At 35.7% G+C, this 6,999-nt stretch overlaps 1 pseudogene; it reads left to right on the top strand.

Annotated features, from left to right (window-relative positions):
- The first annotated feature begins 3,291 nt into the window (after nt 1-3,291).
- On the top strand, nt 3,292-4,241 carry LOC128052643 (olfactory receptor 10AG1-like; annotated as a pseudogene).
- Nucleotides 4,242-6,999: the final 2,758 nt, after the last annotated feature.

Genomic DNA, 6,999 nt, shown 5'->3' with positions numbered 1-6,999 from the left:
TAAATAAACGTGACACTAAATGACATAGATACACTATCAATTCTAAAAAAGAGTGTGTAAGTCCAATTTATGAGGAACATGCTGTAATAAAAAGAAGCAAATTTAAAATACAAAAAAGAGACACAATTTTAGAAACACGAATAGTGTTTCAAATTGTCAAAGAATCTCTAAACAGAAAGAAAAAAATGTGCTTATGAGCAGAAGTGGATATTAGCCTTGTAACCTCATTCCTGATAATTTTACCTACATATCTGCCTGGAAGAGCTGAAATAGAAAATGCATTTTGACAGGGGAAGGTTTTTTCTTTTTTTCCTGTATTAAATAATTGGGTTTAAATTTTTTTAAATTATTAATTGGAGGATAATTGCTTTGCCGTGTTGCATTGGTTCTGCCATTAAACAAAGTAAATCAGTCATAGGTGTACATACATCTCCTCTGTCTTTAACCTCCCTCCCACACCCAACCCCATCGCCCCCAGGTTGTCACAGAGCTTCAGGTTGAGCTCCCTGTTTTATATATTTAGAAACTTCCCACTAGCTCTCTGCTTTACATGCGGTGGTGTATATGTCTCACTGTTAATCTTTCAGCTTGTCCCTCCCTCTCCTCCCCTCGCTGTGTCCACAAGTCTGTTCTCTATGTCTGCGTCTATATTCCTGCCTTGCAAATAGGTTTTTCAGTATCATTTTTCTCGAATATATATATATATATGTATATATATATATATGTATCTATGTGTGTGTGTGTGTGTGTGTTAATATAGGATATCTGTCTTTCTCTTTCTGACTTACTTCATTCTGCATAATAGGCTCTAGGATATTTTTTAAGTGCCTTTCATTTTGAATCTGCTACGTTGATGACCAGCTAGATATCCTAACATGAATAAAACTACCCAGATTTTTGTCAGCATGTACAACATGCTTTAATTTCCACAAAAGTTAATCTAGGAACAGTGTTCTACTTCTGAAAAGGGATCTAATCCTCCTCACAGTGTATTGGAAAGAACAACCACATCACGTTCATGTATTAGTAAGTGACACACTTTTCTAAAGATGTGAAAGATGAGCTCTGAATGAATTATGGGAATAAAATTAAGGAAGGCAAACACAGCAATTACTAATGGTCTGAAATGCAATAAATTGAAAGCTTTAAATTTTTTTTCAGAAAGAACTATTGGTACTAGATAATTAAGTGTCATTTTCCCACCCCCACCGAGGGGAACATTTATGCCAAGAAGGAGCTTCAGAGGACAAATCATCTACAGAAAAAGTAGTCTTAAAACATAAACCCAGATGATTACCGAACAGAAGCAGTCTTCTAGAAACTAAACTGATACTCAAGAGAAAATGTTCCTCAGGGTGAGCATGACTACTTCCTACATAAGAGCAGGTGATCTTTGAAGAATACTCCAGAATGACAGTGGCTTCCTGATTCAAAAGAATTGTAAAAATTTACAGGGTTAAAACATCTATATTCTCATAGATAAGTTCATGTAAATCCATGGAGGTAAGTTAGATGGTTTTATTTAAAAGTAGTTCTGAATTTGAGGTTTAAGATAAAAAGGATAAAACAAGACCATATGAAATTCTGCGATCTTTATCTGAAAATTAGTTAACTTAAGTTAACCAATGTATTTCTTAACTTTTTTTAATGATAAAATAAAATTAGAAATAAGTGAAATAGCAATAATAACAATATTTATAATAAAACTTTCACTTGAGGTAACTTTGAAAACTAATTCTAGTGGAAATAGAGAAATAAGAGAGAACATTTGTTGAGTCAATTTTTTTAAAAAATCAAAGTATTAATGCCAAAACAATAGTTTGTGGAAATGGAAGTTGGGAACAGACCTAGTAGATTTAATGAAATATGAAAACACAGAGAACAAACATTAATAAAGTGTTATGAAGATTGTCACACGGTGTTGACTGCCTGATATCTGATTACATGAACTTGAAGTGAAGCAAGATAACAGGCCTCTGTGTGTGTGTTAGTCCCATTCATATGCTTTTGTCATAGGGTTTAAATAAAGTTACATTTATTAGATAAAATTACAAAGGGATTATATAGGAAGCATTTTATTTGGTTGTAAGAGAAGCAGATGACAATGGATCAGAGAATTCCATAGGTTAAGAACAGACGATATTAAAATATCATGAGAGTGAAAATCATTCAGTCATGTCTGACTCTTTGTGACTACATGGACAGTCCATAGAGTTCTCCAGGCCCGAATACTAGAGTGGGTAGCTTATCCCTTCTCTAGTGGATCTTCCCAACCCAGGAATCAAACCAGGGTCTCCTGCATTGCAGGTGGATTGTTTACCAACTGAGCTATCAGGGAACCCCAATATCATGAAGAATGGGTCATATCTATGGACTGAGTTAAAGGTTAATTGGTATTTGTAACGCAGTGCACAATGGGTATTAATAGGGAACGTTATTGGATCCCATGATGTAACATACTTTCCATATGTAGCATAACTGATGGGTGAGATACGCAGTAGAGAACAATACTATTACACGTATCTGTTCCCCCAGGAACAAGGAATGAGTTTAAGAAAGTCAGTCCTCACTGGAGTAGAAATAGGAGGGCTTAAAATGTTTTGAATAAGAATTAAGCAAAAGTTTTAAATGAAAAGCTTTGAATTGAAAGGAAATGGAATAAGTCAATAGGTACAGAAAAAGAAATTGATGAACCCAAAGAAAATCAATAGCAAGCTTGTGTCATATATAATTTCACTTTTAAAAGGGGTGAAATAATTTAATACTATTCCTGTACAATCAGCTCTAAATAAAAATGCACACATCGTATTGTCTTTGGTATCATTACTGCTGCTGCTCAGTCACGTCCATCATGTCTGACTCTTTGTGATCCCATGGACCATACCCCACCAAGCTCCTTGTCCATGGAATTTTCTAGGGAAGAATACTGGAGTGGGTTGCCATCCCCTCCTCCAAGGGATCTTCCTTGTCCACAGATCAAACCTACATCTCCTGTATCTCCTGCATTTCAGGCATTTATTTTTTTTACTTCCGAGATACCAGGGAAGCCTTCTGGTATCACTACAACCAAGTATAAGAAAATGAGGATTTTATATCTCTAATTGACTTTAACTGCACATCAGTTCATTGCTGATGTTTTAAATCTCATTTCTTAGGAACTGAGCAAGGCAAAGGCAGCAATACTTGCATGGATTATGTAAATAAGTTCATGCATCTAATTCATTTAACAGAAGGGAAACATTACTCAAAAGCATTAATAAATTGACCATATTGAATTTACCATATCTACAGATGGAGCACAAATTAAGGACTGAAAAATCAAACATCACTACAATGATGGAATTTATCCTCTTGGGGTTTTCTGATAGTCCCAATTTCCAATGGATTTTTTTGGGGGATTTTTTAGTCCTCTATCTGACCATCCTGATGTGCAATAATGTCATTGTACTGATAACAAGAATTGACCCTACTCTCCAGACCCCCATGTGCTTTTTTCCTCAATCACTTTTTCGTTTCAGAAATCTGTTATGTAAATGTCACTATCCCAAGAATGCTCACAGACCTAGTGAGCCAGAAAGGGCACATTTGTTTCATTGCCTGTGCTACCCAAACATGTTTGGTCCTTCTGTTTGGAGGTTTAGAGTGTCTCCTCCTGGCCGTGATGGCCTATGACCGTGACGTGGCCATTTGTAACCCTCTTCACTATGGTCTGATCATGAGCCCCCAGGTCTGTGTCCAGCTGGTCACTGCCACCTGGGTCTGTGGAGTTCCTGTTGTAATGGGGCAAATACGGCAGGTTTCCTCTCTGCCCTTTTGTGGGTCTACCACAATTAATCATTTTTTTCTGTGACCTCCCCCCAGTATTCAAGCTGCTGTGGGGACACATTTGTGAACGAGATAGCAGTCAATGCAGTTGCAGTGGTATTCATCATGGTTCCATTTCTGTTGATTGGTGTCTCCTACGGCAAAATCATCTCCAACTTTCTGAAACCGTGATCTGCCAGCGGAAAGGGCTAAAGCCTTCTCCACTTGCTAGTCTCACCTCACAGTGGTGGTCTTATTCTACTGCACAGCCTCTACCACCCGTTTATAGCCCAAACCAAGTCAATCTGAAGAAACTGGGAAGCTGATCTCTTTTCTATACAGTTTGGATCCCAACATTGAATCCCATTATATTTACTCTGAGGAACAAATATACCACCGTAGCATTGAGAAAACAGCTAAGTAAATTATCAACTTGACTTACAGAACTTACAGAAGCAATTATTTGTTTCTATGTTTCTCATGTAAATACATCAGAAAATATCTAGTTTATTTCTATGTTCCTATAAAATGATAGTATCATCACTGCCATCTCAGATTATGTGAAAGGACCTTAGTTTCAAAGAGTTAAGGGTTTCTGGGTTATCAAAGCACACATTATCTCCATGGCAATGATCTATTTTGAAGACCTATCTTTCCTCTCAGTAGGATAGAGTGAGTTAAGAGATTTCCTGATTAATAAAATGATAGTTAACTGCTATATAACTAATGATTATGGTCATGCCCTGTAAGAAATTTGCTTGAAACTTCCCATTCCTTCAGGCATAATCACTGTCCTTTTCTGTACTTAATGATTGGATTTAGATGATGAGAAAACAACAACCACATCCAAGCTGGTGGGAGTAGGGGAATTTGAGTGCTTTCTTGCAGTTTTCCTTCTTTCTCTGTTTTGCAACTGTCCATATCCCTTTCAGAGTACAAACCCTGAAAGGATCCTTGTTACTTCAATGCTGACTGTTTTCTAGTGACGTCATTTCCTCCATCTTGTAGCTTCATGTTTTGCTTTTGTAGTGTCTTCTTAGTATAAGGAATATTAGGAATTTAAACTATAAACTCCATTGGGTTGAATGTTGATCCTCTAAATATATGTCAGGTTACAACCTGCAAACCTGAACTTATTAGGAAAATAAAAGCCTTTGCAGATTTAATTCAGTTAAGGACTTTGAAATAAGATTATCTTAATTTAAGGGAAGGGCACTATATCCTATGATCAGTGTTCTTAGTTCTTATAAGGGGGGAAGAGAGATTAAGTTAAAAATAGAAGAGTACAATGTGAAGATGGAGGAAGCAACCGGGAGGGACACATGACACAGCCATGAAGCAAAGGAGGTCAGGGACCACCGAAAGCTGAAAGAGGCAAGGAGTGACTTTAGAGTCTGTGGAGGAAAACCCTGCCAGCACTGTGATTTGGGACGCTGGCTTTTAAAGAGGTGAGAAAGTCAACTTTTGTTCTTTAAACCACTCAATTTGTGATAATCTGTTACAATAGATCTAGGAAAGTAATACACTGTGTATGCAGTCATTTTATTAAGGTGTTTTTATTCTAATCATCTGGAATAAATTCTGTGTCTTTTGGGAACAGTGATTTTAAAAATATGTAGATTTTTTTTTTAACTTTAAAAACTATATCAATGAAGACTCATAAAAATATTTGCCCAAGAATGATGGTTAATTGTGTTTGTTCAAGAATGTTTGTTAAAAGCTTTTTAATACTGCAAAAGAGAACACTAGCAAAGCAAAGGTAAGCTGTTCTCATTTGGAGCATAGTAGACACGGGTGCCCGTTTCCCATGTGATGCTGCACAGTCTCTCAAGACAATGTTTTAGAGCCACTCCTGTGAGGAAATTCCAAGCTTTTCAGGCATGTAAGTAAGCACATAAATACATGTATAAAACATAGCTCTATTTTTGCAAAACAAAGGGAGATAGCATCCATATATTCATATAACATTTCACATGTGCATCTTTCTAGTTGGTGTGTATATATGTCAGCAATATCTGAATGTGTATTAGAAGAGAGAAAGGACTGCTGTACAGTGACAGGAGTTCAGATAATGTCTGACTTATTTATACTTTTTTTTGGAATATGGATTTATTTAAAAGAGTATAATATACATATCACAAAAATAATAAATTTTATTCAGAACATAACTACATATGGAAGAAAATTACTGCATTTCTTCTTTTCTTATTGACTCCCAATGTTTTACAGAATATTTAGTAGCTAACAGAGAAATGTCAATATCAGCCAAATAATCTTTGATATTTTAAAGAAATAACACATTTTTTAATGAACTAAACAGAATCAGAATATATAATGTTTGATCACTTATTTTAAAAAAGGACTAAAATAGCTTTAATTATAGTTACAAATAGAGATAAATTTAAGATTATGAAATGGATATATATGTACATAGGTACTATTGCATATGTATAATACACATTATATATCATATAAACATATATATTTCAATATTCATTGGAAGGACTGATGCTGAAGCCAAAGTTAAATAGCTGACTCATTAGAAAAGACCCTGATGCTTGGACAGATTGAAGGTAGAAGGAGAAGAGGGCATCAAGAGGAGGGAGGGGGATTCAGGATGGGGAACACGTATATACCTGTGGCAGATTCATGTTGATGTATGGCAAAACCAATACAATATTGTAAAGTTATTAACCTCCAATTAAAATAAATAAATTTATATTAAAAAAAAAGAAGATGAGATGGCTGGATGGCATCATGGATTTAGTGGACATAAACTTAGGCAAACTCCAGAAGATGGTGAGAGACAGGGTGGCCTGGAGTGCTGCAGTCCATAGGGATGTGAAGAGTTGGACACGGCTGGAAGACTGAACAACAACAACAACAACAAATATATATTTATATATAGCTATACAAAAATAGAAAAATGACTGACTTCACTCTTTTCACAGAGAGGACATGAAACACTCACAACCCAGAAGCATATCTCACTTCAGTGATAACATTAGCTCTTTGTGGATTTTTCTGTATTCCCAATATCTGAGTGTTTCTTTTTGTAATATTTACTTTTTAATGTGATTATACTGGTGAGAAGCAATGTCAATGTTCTCATAAACACAGTTGACCAGGCTCTCAAATTTCCATGTATCTTTTCCTCAGTAACTTTTCCTTCTTGGAAATCTGTTATGTATCTGT

Source organism: Budorcas taxicolor, chromosome 8, assembly GCF_023091745.1.
Source record: "Budorcas taxicolor isolate Tak-1 chromosome 8, Takin1.1, whole genome shotgun sequence".
In the NCBI taxonomy this organism is placed as follows: domain Eukaryota; kingdom Metazoa; phylum Chordata; class Mammalia; order Artiodactyla; family Bovidae; genus Budorcas; species Budorcas taxicolor.
Note: the sequence above shows the minus strand (reverse complement) of the source record. Positions and strands in the feature narration are given on the sequence as shown.